The 12428-nt window shown below is 39.4% G+C and overlaps 1 long non-coding RNA gene across 1 annotated transcript in view; it reads left to right on the forward strand.

Moving 5' to 3' along the window:
• Window positions 1-244: 244 nt before the first annotated feature.
• The window catches only part of LOC107200706, a 150759-nt gene continuing 138575 nt past the window's right edge, over window positions 245-12428 (forward strand). Inside the window, exons 1-2 of the long non-coding RNA XR_004496077.1 lie at window positions 245-377; window positions 2622-2704. This is a non-coding gene — a long non-coding RNA (uncharacterized LOC107200706). The remainder of the gene's footprint in view (window positions 378-2621; window positions 2705-12428) is intronic.

A 12428-nucleotide genomic window follows, 5' to 3' on the forward strand; every position in this document is an offset into this window, starting at 1 on the left:
GTACCTTCAACTACACTTGCCAGCCTGTTACCACAGGGCTGCAGATTGTTATTTAAAAGGCTTATAAAGGTTTTTCTTTCCTAAAAAGAATGATGAAATTAAACATTGTCATTTAAAAATCTTTTTAAAACAGGGTTCTTATCTTCTCCCATTCAGTAGCAGCGTCTGATTTAGGGAAGTGAAGAGGATGTGCATGATTAGCTAATGTCATATGATATCCTGAATGACACCATGTAGTGATTAAGACACTTGGATTTTTCTCAACTTATACTTTAGTGCTATATAGAGGTGTTAAAATGACCACTCTGGAAGCTGAAGTCTCCTCTTTGCTCAGCAGTGGACAGAAGACAGGATAATCCTGTCTTTGCTTCGTTCAGGTTGGTTTTCATCTGTCTTCTACAGCTGCTGTTTGTTTTCCAATCAACCAAAGTTTGCATCAAGGATTTCTCAGGACAATTTAAAAATTAGATTAAAAGTGGAAGACCACTGGTATCTTTTATGTAGGAATGCATTGTCAGTAGATTTTCTTTCTTGAATTCATGGTAATTCGTGGTAATTCATAATAGTTCATGGTAATTCATAGTGAAAAATTACATTTTTTTACTTTCATAATTTCATGAATTCATAGTAATCTAGAGACAGAGACTAATTTTCTAATAATCTTTAAAATTAACTTCATTGTTTAGCTAGCAATGCACCTTATAACATGCAAAGACTTGGAGACTGGTTTTGCTGTGAAAGTGTATTTGAGAAGAGACTGGGAACAGTTTCCACAAGTGAAAAAACTGATTTACACTTAAACAAACCGTTTCTTCAGATAGGAAGTTTGCCTAGGGTAAATGCTGAGTGGGAATGTTCTTTGAAAGGATGTTAATTGTACCTTGCTTCAAAGAACTCCTTGAAATTCCTGTAATGCAATTATGCTAAGTTAGAGGAAGTTAAAGGATTGTGTATTGGCAAAAATGCAGTTAAAATCCCAGTTGAAGTCATGTGTCAGAAGTGCTATTGATGATAACATTGACACCTGCCTCAGATAACTTCAAAGCCTGTGCTCTCTGTATGAACCTAAGTTCACTGAGCTCAGCTAGCAAAAGGACAAACCCAGACAGAGAAACCGGTCCAGACCTCCAAGAAGTGCAAATGGAGCTGTGCCACTTAACAACAGCACATCAAACCCCAGCTCAGCACCTTTTAACACAGAGGATACAATGGTGCGCTCTGCCAAATGAAACCCAACATCTGTAGACCTACAGCTGTTCATCGCAGACAGAAAGGGATCTCTGTGACTATCTGCTTTCTCCATGCTGGTGGGAAAAATGAGATTGCTCTGTGTGAGTTTCTGAGGAAAGACAGAGCCTAAAAGACATGTTCCACATTGGATTCTGAAAGCACTGAGGTTCTAAGGTTTCTGATTCTTCTGGGCGTGAGTTCCACCTTTGTAGGGGGCCATCTTCAGACAGAATGATGGCAGGGTTTTTTTTCTGCTCCACAAAGTACTTCAGAAATAATAAAGTCTGAACTGATGAATGCACCCAGAACTTAACCTTTGGCAGTAAAACTCGTTGCTCTGTGTATCACCCAGGCTTTCGTAAACTGCTGTTTAACAAAAATATTTGTGCATTTTGAGTCTGCCTTGAAAATTTCTCAGCTTTCAAACATAAATATCATATTTTATTAATTGCTGCTCTGTTTGCCCAATTCTGTGGAATAACAAGCTAGAGATGAGAAGCTCTAAGATCACACACCCTGTTGGGATTTGGCTGTTTTGTTTATGTATTTGAAATAAGAGTGGCTTAGCAGAAGTCCAAACAATAGAAATATTAATAAATGCATTATAAATACATTATAAACATTTTTAGGTTAATAATCCCTTTTTAAGGGATTTCAGATTTTAAAAATAAGGTGGGAAAGGGCTAGATTTTTCTGCCCAAAGCACTTCTAATTATTTGGTTCAATGTCTGCTCTGTCACAGAGGCTCTACCTATGGGTTCTGGTCCTTTGGTTTCCCCCTCTGCACACAAATTGAAACATTCAGTAGTTTTCACCTCAGTCACAATCATATTTTCCTTTCCTGAGGAAATCAGGAATAGGAAAGTTGCAGAGCAGTCTGGGTCTTCCCCAGTTTGGAGTTCCCCTGCAGATGAGGAACATAACAAGGTCTGGGACTACAGAGCTCTTCCAGCTTCTTTAGCAGAGATACATCTAGCCCAGACCCTCAAATGTTAAGGTACCCAAATCTTCACTCTCTAAATTCAGTCTCTTATTGCTACTCTCCTCAGGACTGAGTTCTGTCCATAACACAACTTAAAGAGTAAGAGCCATGGACTTCATGTGAGGAAATAATGGAGGATTTCAGAATTTAGAATTTTGCAAGTGAAAATACTCCTCCCTGGTCATATGGTCTTGCTGTGTACACACGCCAGAGGTGCTTCTGATCTGTTATTCAGATGAATTCTCAATGAAAAAATCATGCATGTGTAGTGAAGGGGAGAAAAAATACCATAAATGCTCCTATACTGGAACAGAAAAATATGGAGTCATAGAATGATGACAAAAATAGATTAATTTTTTTATGTAGTGCACTGCGGTTAATCCTTGTGCTCACAGTATACTTTATTTAGAACCGCTGCAGAATTCGTCCTCTGATTTTTCTCCCTGAAATTAGACTGTAGTGATATGCTTCAGACTTCAGAGGAGCCTAAAGGTATTTGATTTAATTTATATCTATGAGTTTTGTGCCTTGTTCATTTATTTTAATCACTGTTGGTTTTCTCTCCCTTTGACTATCCTAGATTTTTGTTCTGATACATCATTGGTTATTCTGATATAAATAGTTCTCCACTGAATTCAGGTTTCCAAAATTTCAAAGTATAACAATCTCATTTGAGAATGAGTATCATTAAAAGGAGCTGTGTGCTTATGCTATCTCAGAAGCAGAATGTACAGTTGTAATGTTTCTATAAGGTTTACGGTGGTAATCCTCATGCTAACACCTGAGTTTTTAATTTTAGATACAATTATTATTATAAAGAATATGTAAATATTTCTAAGTATTACAATGTGTTAGGATGCTGTTTGTTGGTTTTTTTTGTGAAATATTCAAATGTGTTATTTCATAATGTATTTAAAGTTAAACTGAAATATTTCACTGTTGCATGAAAAAATATTTGGATATAATATCTTAAAAAAATAAAGTGGTTCATGCCAATTGCAAGAAAAAATAGACTAGCATATTCCACAATTTGAAGCTGATATCCATTTGTATTTACTTACTCAGTTATCACTTTTCAGCATGCAATTACATTAATATTTTTAGATGTTGGATGGGTTGACATTTTGTTCCAACCCTAGACAGCCAACTATGCCTTCAGATGGGTCTCTGCCAGCTAAAAATACAGTCCTAGATAAGAACATACAACCTCCACATTAATATTAGTGACACCCAGAAACAGATTGCTGAGCCGAAAAAATTAACTCCAAAGGATTCAGTGGCTTGTCCATTACTACGTTAGGTCCTAGCCTGAATATATGCAAGAGTAGAAAGCTGAGCAGCCTGCATGTCTGAGGGTTAATGGCTACTTTTACTGGAGAAATGTGGTATGGCTCAATGCTGCAGCTCCTAGCAATTTAGGAGCATAGCATACAGGGGAGAAAGGAGTGTCTGGGTCATGGAAACAGATCCTCACACCATGGTGCTTTCCACAGACACTGCCATAAAACAATACCTTTAGTTACTGTTTACAACTGTTCGTTTGCTTGAAGCTTAAACTATCAGAAGGCTGCTCCAGACTGTGACTTGTACAAAGTGAGTCAACTTTTAATTTAAAAATTAATTTATCATCAGTGAGTCACAGTCTTGTCTTAAATTCTGTGCTGGTATGTCTAGCATGGCAATGCAAGTTGATTTACCTCTTCACAAAGAAACACAGTAGAGGCTTCCCTAGCAGATGGACAAAAAACTGAGTCTTGCTAGAACAGAGTGAATACATAAACTTCTGGTCACCAGTGGATAATCTCTGTAATCCAAGTCTTGAATCTCACTCTGTATGAGATGAATCAGTTCTTTGATGACAAAAAGCCTTTTCTGCATTGGTGGGATTTATGATTTCCTTTTCAACAAGTACAGGGACGTTTTATTCTTTTGCACACCAAACTCTTAACATAAGGCAGCGTTCTAGATGCCTTACTAACTGAGAATTCAAAGACTGTAGGGGACATGGCTGCCTTGCAGAAAGGACATTTAGAAAAAGAAAGGTTAAGATTTTAAGTATTTTTCTCCCTGTTTTTCTCTTTATATTACATCTACAGGTTCCACTCACATAAGTCATAAAATTGCAGGAGTATATTTTAGCCACAACAGATAGTTCGTTTTAGGGTTTTCCATCTCCCTGTGTCTCTGCTTAAACCATCTATCCTGACATAGGTGAACCTGTATTTGTTGTGCCAATACTGGTGAACCAGTCTTGCCCATATTTTTGTACTGTGCACACAGAGAGTAACGTCCTGTGGGCAGAAGATGCTTTTGGGAATACTTCAGCCCTGGCAGTCAAAGGTTTCACCAACATTGCTTCACTGAGGACAGAAAATTCAACAGTAGCTGAATTGCAGAGTTCCCAGTAGACCATTTTATTCTGAGTCTAGGGTGTGAGAACTTTTGCTTTTAAATCACTGTGCTATGTAGTTAGAGCAAAAGATGTTATAAAAGCAGCATTTACTTATCTGGATTCCTTGAATTTCTCTTCCACTCTTTTTAATGGGCTAATCTGGTGCTCAGAAAAATGTGAAAAAGCCTTTTAGAGAAAGCAGTAGAAAGATATTTTATGTTCCTTTTTACTGATTACTTTTCCTTGATGCTAGGAAACAATTATTTTAAGTGGATTACTTCCAAAGAATAACTTAATTTGATAATAAAACAAATACTACTTTCCCATTTATTGATGAATCAAGCAAGGTAATTGGATTTATTACTTTTGAATCTATGAGTAATCCTGTTTCAAAATCACATGTGTGTTTCCTCCTCTGCTTTTATGTTTGTCAGGAGATGACAATTATTTATTCATTCTCTTTCTGGCAGAATTTTTTTGATTTTTTAATCTGGACAACAAGAGTTTTATGCACAGTTTCTGAGCTCAAAATAGAGCTAATTTATACTTAACACAATGTACATCCTTGATGGAGAAAAGTGAGTTTCAGTCATTCTGAGCAGCTAAAAATACTAGTTAATTAAAACAGATATTGCATTAATACCTAAAATATGCACATTAATTGCTGAATAGATATAACATTGTTATGATGCTGTTTTGACTGTTGAATGTCAGGGTCCTGGAAGCTGAGAGGCCCTTTGGACATGTATCCTGGGCTGGTATGTAGGAGATGCCTTTGATAGACATATACAGCTAAGCTGGGGAGTGGCCATGCCGAGTGTTATCGACAATTCTCCTTCCTCTGCTTTTTAGCTTTATCCTACAAATCCACCATGCTGAGTCTTTAGAAGATTGTAGATTATTTTAGACATAACAAAATAATGGAAGATTTTTCAGCTAACTGAATAGTCAAGTATTGTTTTTTTTAGTAGTTAATCTAGCAGCATTTAAGAATTTCTTTCACTTGAAGATCTCACATCAGTTTGCAAATATTAAGTAAACTTCTTAGAATCTGTACTTAAATTCCTAATTTGTTTTACAGGGATTGTTAAATCTACAATGGTCAACCAGTATAGCTATACCCATTCACACCAGCATGTTTCTGAAGTGGAAATGAAGCTTCCATTAGAAAAAATGTTCCTCTTTCATTAGAGAATAAAATCTGTTCTTTGAAGAACTAAGTCTCCATATTCTGGTTTAAAGTGTGATTTCTTTTAATTCTCCTGTTCCACTCAGTAATGCTAGCAAAACTTTTAAGAGAAGATCAGATCATGCGTTGGAGGTGCTCAAGAAACTCATTCAAACTCAGATTATTTTCTTCTGTAAAGGACAAACAACCCATGTGCTTGAAATACATGACTATATTGATGGGATTCATTGATCAGCATAGGCCTTTGGTCCATTTGATAAAGATAGAAATCTGTTACATTCCCAGCTCCATCACCTTTACTCTCTGCATTAGTGTTGTCCCCTTGCCTGATAAAGTGTTGTTTAAAAAGGGACTTCCAGAGCTGAACGAACCCATCTGTAGAGCTTGAATTGAAGAGCCAGCTTCTGTCATGTGGAACCACAACAAAATTGCATCTGCTGCAAAGCACACAGGTCTGTTAGCTATCATGGTTTTACTATGCATCTGATAATATTTAGACCTTTCTCCTGGTCATGTTCTTTAACAGTAGTAGGCAATGAAGGATAATGATTCACTTGGGAGTTTCCAGGGTTTCCAGGCTACCAAGCCCCACTGTGGTTTTCAGTTGAAACATTTCAATCCACCTTTTCCATTTTTCGATGTCATTTGAATACATTGCTGCATTTATTTTTTTTTCAAATGAGAGCAGAATGTGGTGTTTGAACTGAAATACATTGAGTGGAATAGAAGAAGGGAGAAGGAAAGACGTGTAGTTTACTAGCAAAAACACACTATGGGCTTTGTGGTACTGTGGCAAAGTTTGCTCCTGGTGAGCATACTAAAAGACCCAAATCCCATATCCACATTTCCCTGATTCCTACCACGTTTTTCTCTGCGCCTCCTTCTATGAGGTGACAGAAAAAGCCAGATCTTTTGGACTAATGTAATATACTCTTTCCTCCTCAGTAGTTTCTGTCTCCCCTCATTGCTCCCAGAAAGGGAGGGACTATTAATGACTATTTCAGGGCATTGGAGGGCTTTCTCACATCACTTCCAGTGCATTCCTTGCCTCCGGTCACCCAGGAAGAATCTGCTGTGTTTGATTTCTGTCTCAGGTCACTTGTCTCACAGCTACGTGCCAGGTCAGTGCCAGTGAGTTGTCCTGCATGGCAGAGCTTTGGTATACAGGCTGGTGGGTCAAGTTTCACACGCACAAAAGGAGTCGGTGTAAAGACAAAAAGAGACAGCATGTGTTTCAGTGCCAGTAATGAATAAACTACCACATCAACTGCACAGCATGAACATCTTTATCCAGCTGTGTTTATAAATTATTTTCATTAATTATGGTTGTTCCTATCATTTGACACAAGCAAGGACTTTTTTTTTTAAGTGGCCATTTTATTAATCCATTATTCTTCTGAGGAATAATATCTGCCCTCCCCTCCCTGCCTTTAACTGGCCAGAGATACATCACTTTCAAAAATAAATCTCCAAATACAGCCCTGCAAACTACTGCTCTTTGGTTCATCACTTATGAAAGAGGATACCTTTTTCTTCTGTCCACCATGAATTAAAATAAAATTGCTTATAATCTATCTTTGAAAACCCTGTGGTCAAATTTATGCCTGGCATCACAGAGCAGGAAACAGCATAATTGCACAGTGGATGAACTCAGTCTCAAGAGTTTAGTTGTGCTTTGAAAGCTTTTTGATGTATTGTTGTACTTTTATTTATCTTAATTTTTTTCTTCTGTTTTGCTTTTTTTAATACTAAGGCTGTTTAGGAGCTGTGTTAGTAACCTGAACTTTCTAATACTGACTCTAACCGGAGCAGAACCCTAATAAAGCTAAAGGCATTTTAGCCTTTGTTTCAAAGATTACAGTGCAAAACCAGCAAAAAATGGTTATTTTTCAGATATGCATTTTGAGACATTGGAAATACTTCTGCATTTTTGACTACAGAGAAGCTTTTGAATTCAGACAAATGCATTTCACACAATTCATTTCAGGGCTGATTCATTTTATCTGTGTGTCTCCTGTGCCAAGTGGAAACATTAGGCCTCTTTAAAAAATGATGGGGGATAATAAATGCTCCAGGCATTTGTTTTGCTGAAATGAAGTAATGGCAGGGAAGCATATGGTGAAATATATTTTTAATTACTTTTCAACAATGTTAAATGTTTTTTCCTTATTTTCATATTTAATGTTCTTGATCAAGCTTGCTAAATAGGCAGCTCTTATGGAACACACCACTTTGTGCAATAACACATGACTAATTTTATGGGCAGTACTGTATATCCCTGTGTATCAACACTGTATTACTGTAGAACTTTGTTTATGATGCTTTGTGCCATGCAAGGAAGCTGGGATTGTGAGGGGGCTGTTTTGTTCCTGTTTCATTTTTTTCCCCACTAAGGTCACAGCTCTCAAAACCTTTGTTGAGAGGGTTTGTTTTCTTACATTTTTGTTTGTGCATGCAGAGCAGGAAATATGATTCTCTTCTGTTAGACTAAACAAAAGGAAATCCACCTGAGACTGAGAGGAGACACCAGTCTCTCTTTGAACAACTTCACTTCTAAATCACTCTTCTATCCTCTTCCTTCATCTCCCTCCCTGTAGCACAGGTTCCACACCAAAGCTAAGTGAACAAAAGACACCTGTTCCCATCCCTGCTAAAGAGAGAAAAGCTGCTAGTGCCTAAAGGCTAAAGCTGAGCTGAAAGTGTTTTGGCTACAGGTGGTGTCTAGGCTGTAGATACACCTGCACAAGGGAAACATGAACCTATTGCACAATTCCATTAAATAATAACTGAAAAGTAAATGACATCACAGGAGGGTGGCAGAGGGAAACCAAGGCACAGCTGTCACCACTTGCCTGCACATATATGTCACCTTTTTGGGATGTGCACAAAGGTTCTTTCAATGCAAAATATAAAGACAAAGTAAGAAAATCTGGCAATTTGCTGTCAACACTTACAGCAGGCGACCACATTCTCCCCTCACTTGTTACAGAGCTGGCACAAATTCTTTTTTCTGAAGACGTCACTGATATGAGCAGAGTAATGCTTCTTGTAGCACGCCCTGGAGATCAACAGTCCCAAGCTGTTTCAGTCCAGTAAGTACTTTCCAGAGATGAGAACTCCTCACAGAGGCGTCTCTGTAACCATCACCCTCTTTCTCAGCTTGAGTGTTTTTTCTTCCTGCAGCCCTGGCAATGTGGCAGATAGGAGTTGGGATGGCTCTCTCACATGTCCAGCACTTCCTTGCTCACTGCTAGTGATTCAGGGGATTAAAGCAGCAGGATATAAAGCAACAGATGGGGATTTCATTCATTCTCTCTGCTTTGAAAACTGACTCTGAGGAATATATCCATTGTTATTATTGTGACCTTCAGTACGCTGCATGCAGATTTCAGTTTGAGATGGAATATCTATGGGTCTGAGTCAGTGGCCAACACTCTGGAGAGAAACACTGTGCTGATAGCTTATCCACATTATTCAAGAAAAAAAAACAAACCAGTTTGTAGCAAAGGTCAGAGCACTGAACTCGTAAAAAAATGCTCCTTTTTCTTCACCCCTTCCCCTTCTCACTGGAATCCAGTGCCAAGGAGCAGAAGTAGACTGGGTGGGAGAAGGAGAAGTGAAGCCCAAGTATTTCTCTTGTGATGACATCTCAGACCTGCCCCTGGTACTGGGAAAAAAGCCAACAAACAGAAAAGAGAAGCAAGAAGTTGCCTGAGGGAGAAGCAAGGCCATGGCAGTCAATGGCCGGTCTTCTACACTGCCTGAATCCATGGAGGAGAAACCAACCAGCTCTGGGACTGCTGGTGTGACTTTTGGGACACACTTCTGTGGCAGAAGAGGGAACCACAGCCTTTCAACCTTGGATCAGTGGGACAACCTTGTGTGGGTGGTCTCCAAGAGGGAGAGGATTTCCCATAGTTCTTTCTCTTCCCAAGTGGCTTGCTAGAGGGCTTCCTGGGCAAATTCAGGGCTTCAGTCTCAGGATATGGAATGAAAGAAACAGCCTCCAGAAATGGTATCATTCTTGTTTTAACAGATACCAAAGGAAAGATTAGTCCCAGGGGAGCTTTTGCTTCTGGGACTCATATTGTGGGAGTGCTGTGAAGCTCTCAGAACCTGGGTGTGGGGGACAACATTATCTTTTCCAGAGTCTTCACTTTTAATCTTCACAGGTAAAGAATTGGGTCAGTTGTGCATGGCCAGAGACAGCAGTCTCCCTTGCACTTTAGCTTGCATACTGGAGATAACACTTCCTATAAATCAAGACAGCCTGTAAAAAAAATGACAAAAGCTGTGAAGTTCAGCTTGCCAGGAAACTGTTATTGTGCATGTGTATTTGTTTTAGGAAAAAAAATAGATTTAATATCCACATCCCGTTTTGTCAATCTTTTAAAACCCCTGACAGGGATGTGAATGTTATTCAAGATCTATTACATGTCATGATGATAATTTGTTTCTTTTGAAGAGTGTGATGTCTAAGTCGTTTTTGATGATTACATTTCCTTGGTCTGTATTTATTTGAAAGGCACTTTTCAGACCTTGTTCAGAGAATTGTTTCCAAACAGTATGCGTAAATGATTAGTAGCGCTTTCAGTCATGCTGTTTGATACCTTTTCCCTTTAGATATTAGTCTAGATGTGAAGACTATGCCCTACCTGGTGCATAAAGAACAGATCTTAAATGTTGCAGCAGCTGAAAGGTTTGGAATGATTTAAAGATAAAACCAGTCACTTCCCATAGAATCATAAAATCATAGAATGGTTTGAGTTGGAAGGGATCTTAAAGATCATCTAGTTCCAGCCCCCCTGGCATAGGCTGGGACACTTTCAACTAGACCAGGTTGCTCAGAGTTCCATCCAACCTGGCCTTGGACCCTTCCAGGGATGGAACATTCACAATTTCTCTGTAAGGTCTCATGGTAATCTTCTCTTTTCCAGGCTGAATAGCCCCAGCACTCTCAGCCTGTTTTTACAGGAGAGGTGTTCTAGTCCTCTGAACATATTAATGGACTTTTCCCAACAGGTCCCTTTCCTTCTTTTGCTGGGGACTCCAGAGCTGGACACAGTATTACATGGGGAGTCTCACATAAGCAGGGTACAAGGACAGAATTGTCTCCCTTGACCTGCTGGTCACATTGTGCTCTTTCAGGTGTTCTTTCTATCTTTCCTTAGATATTCTTGTGCCTGATCTACAGCTGAAAGTTCTTCATTCTCTCAGTCCCTGCCTTTGCTCAACTTGGGCAGTATAGCTGGAGCACTTGCCAGTGAAGACTAAGGCAAAAAAAGTCATAGAGTACCTCAGGGTTCTGCTTATTCCAGGTAACTAGGTCTCCCATTTCCTTCTGGAGACAAGCAGCATTTTCCCTAATCTTTCTTTTATCACTGGCATATCTGTAGAAGCTTTTATTTTTGCCTATGACATTCCTGGTCAGATTTAATTCTACCATGGCTTTAGCTTTCCTAACATGATCTCTGGCAGCTCAGACAATTTCATTGTGTTTTTAGGCTACTGGTTCTGGCTTCCACCCTCTGTAAACTTTTTCTGTTTCAGTTTATCCAGGAGCTCCTTGTTCATTCACAGAGGTCTCCTGGTGATTTTCCTGACTTCTTTGGATACATTTGCTCCTGAGTTTGGATGAGGTGATTCTTGAGTATTAACCAGCTTTCTGGCGTCTCTCGTTCTTCCAGGGATTTATTCCTGGTACCTTACCAAGAAAATCCCTGAAGAGGCCCAAGTCTGCTATCCCTGGGATGGAGAGCTTGCTGTGAGCCCTCCTCACTGTTGTAAGGGTCTCAAATGCCACCAATTCATGGTCACTGCCACCAAGGCTACCCTTGAGCTTGTGCCTGGTGAGAACAAGGTCCAGCACAACACCTCTTCTCTTTGGCTCCTCTGTCACTTGAAGAAGGAAGTTACCTGCTTTCCAAGAACCTACTGTATTGACTGACCTGCTGTATTGACCCTCCAACAGAAGTTCCCCCATAGGACCACAGCCTATAAATGTGAAGCTGCTCTTATCTGTCTGTAGAGCACCTCAATCTTCCTGGCTGACAGCCTGTAGCAGATGCCCAGTATAAGGTCACCTGTCCCTGCCCTCCCTTTGATCCTGACCCACAAGTTCTCTGCTTTCTCATCCATCCCAAGGCAGAGCTCTATGCACTCCAGCTGATTACTGATGTAGAGGGTGACACTCTGTTGTTTCCCCTGCCTGTCCTTTCTAAAGAACCTTCATCCTTCCCTCCCAACACTCCAGCCATAGGAGCCATTCCACTACTTCTCTGTGACCACAGACCTGAAGGTGTGAAGAATAAAACCAGTCAGAGCTCTGGGTTATCAAATCCTCCTAATACTTTACATGAGCTAAGGATGTGGTTTTGAGTAGCAGAATGCTGTGTAAGCCACTGCTGTGTAAGTAAATGCCAATGCCTCAAACACAAGGTTTCCTATTTTGAGCTTCAGTCTATCACCTACATGTGACATAGTCCTACTTTGCAGCTACTATGCTACAGACTCTAAATTGTCTTCTAATTCTTAAAATTCAAAAGAAACTCAGTCTGTTTAAATGTTTAACACTTCTCTAAAGAATCTAGGCATTTTACACTAGGCTCACCAGAATAAATGTTTATCCCAGTCAT

This window comes from Parus major, chromosome 2 (genome assembly GCF_001522545.3).
Source record: "Parus major isolate Abel chromosome 2, Parus_major1.1, whole genome shotgun sequence".
Lineage (NCBI taxonomy): Eukaryota > Metazoa > Chordata > Aves > Passeriformes > Paridae > Parus > Parus major.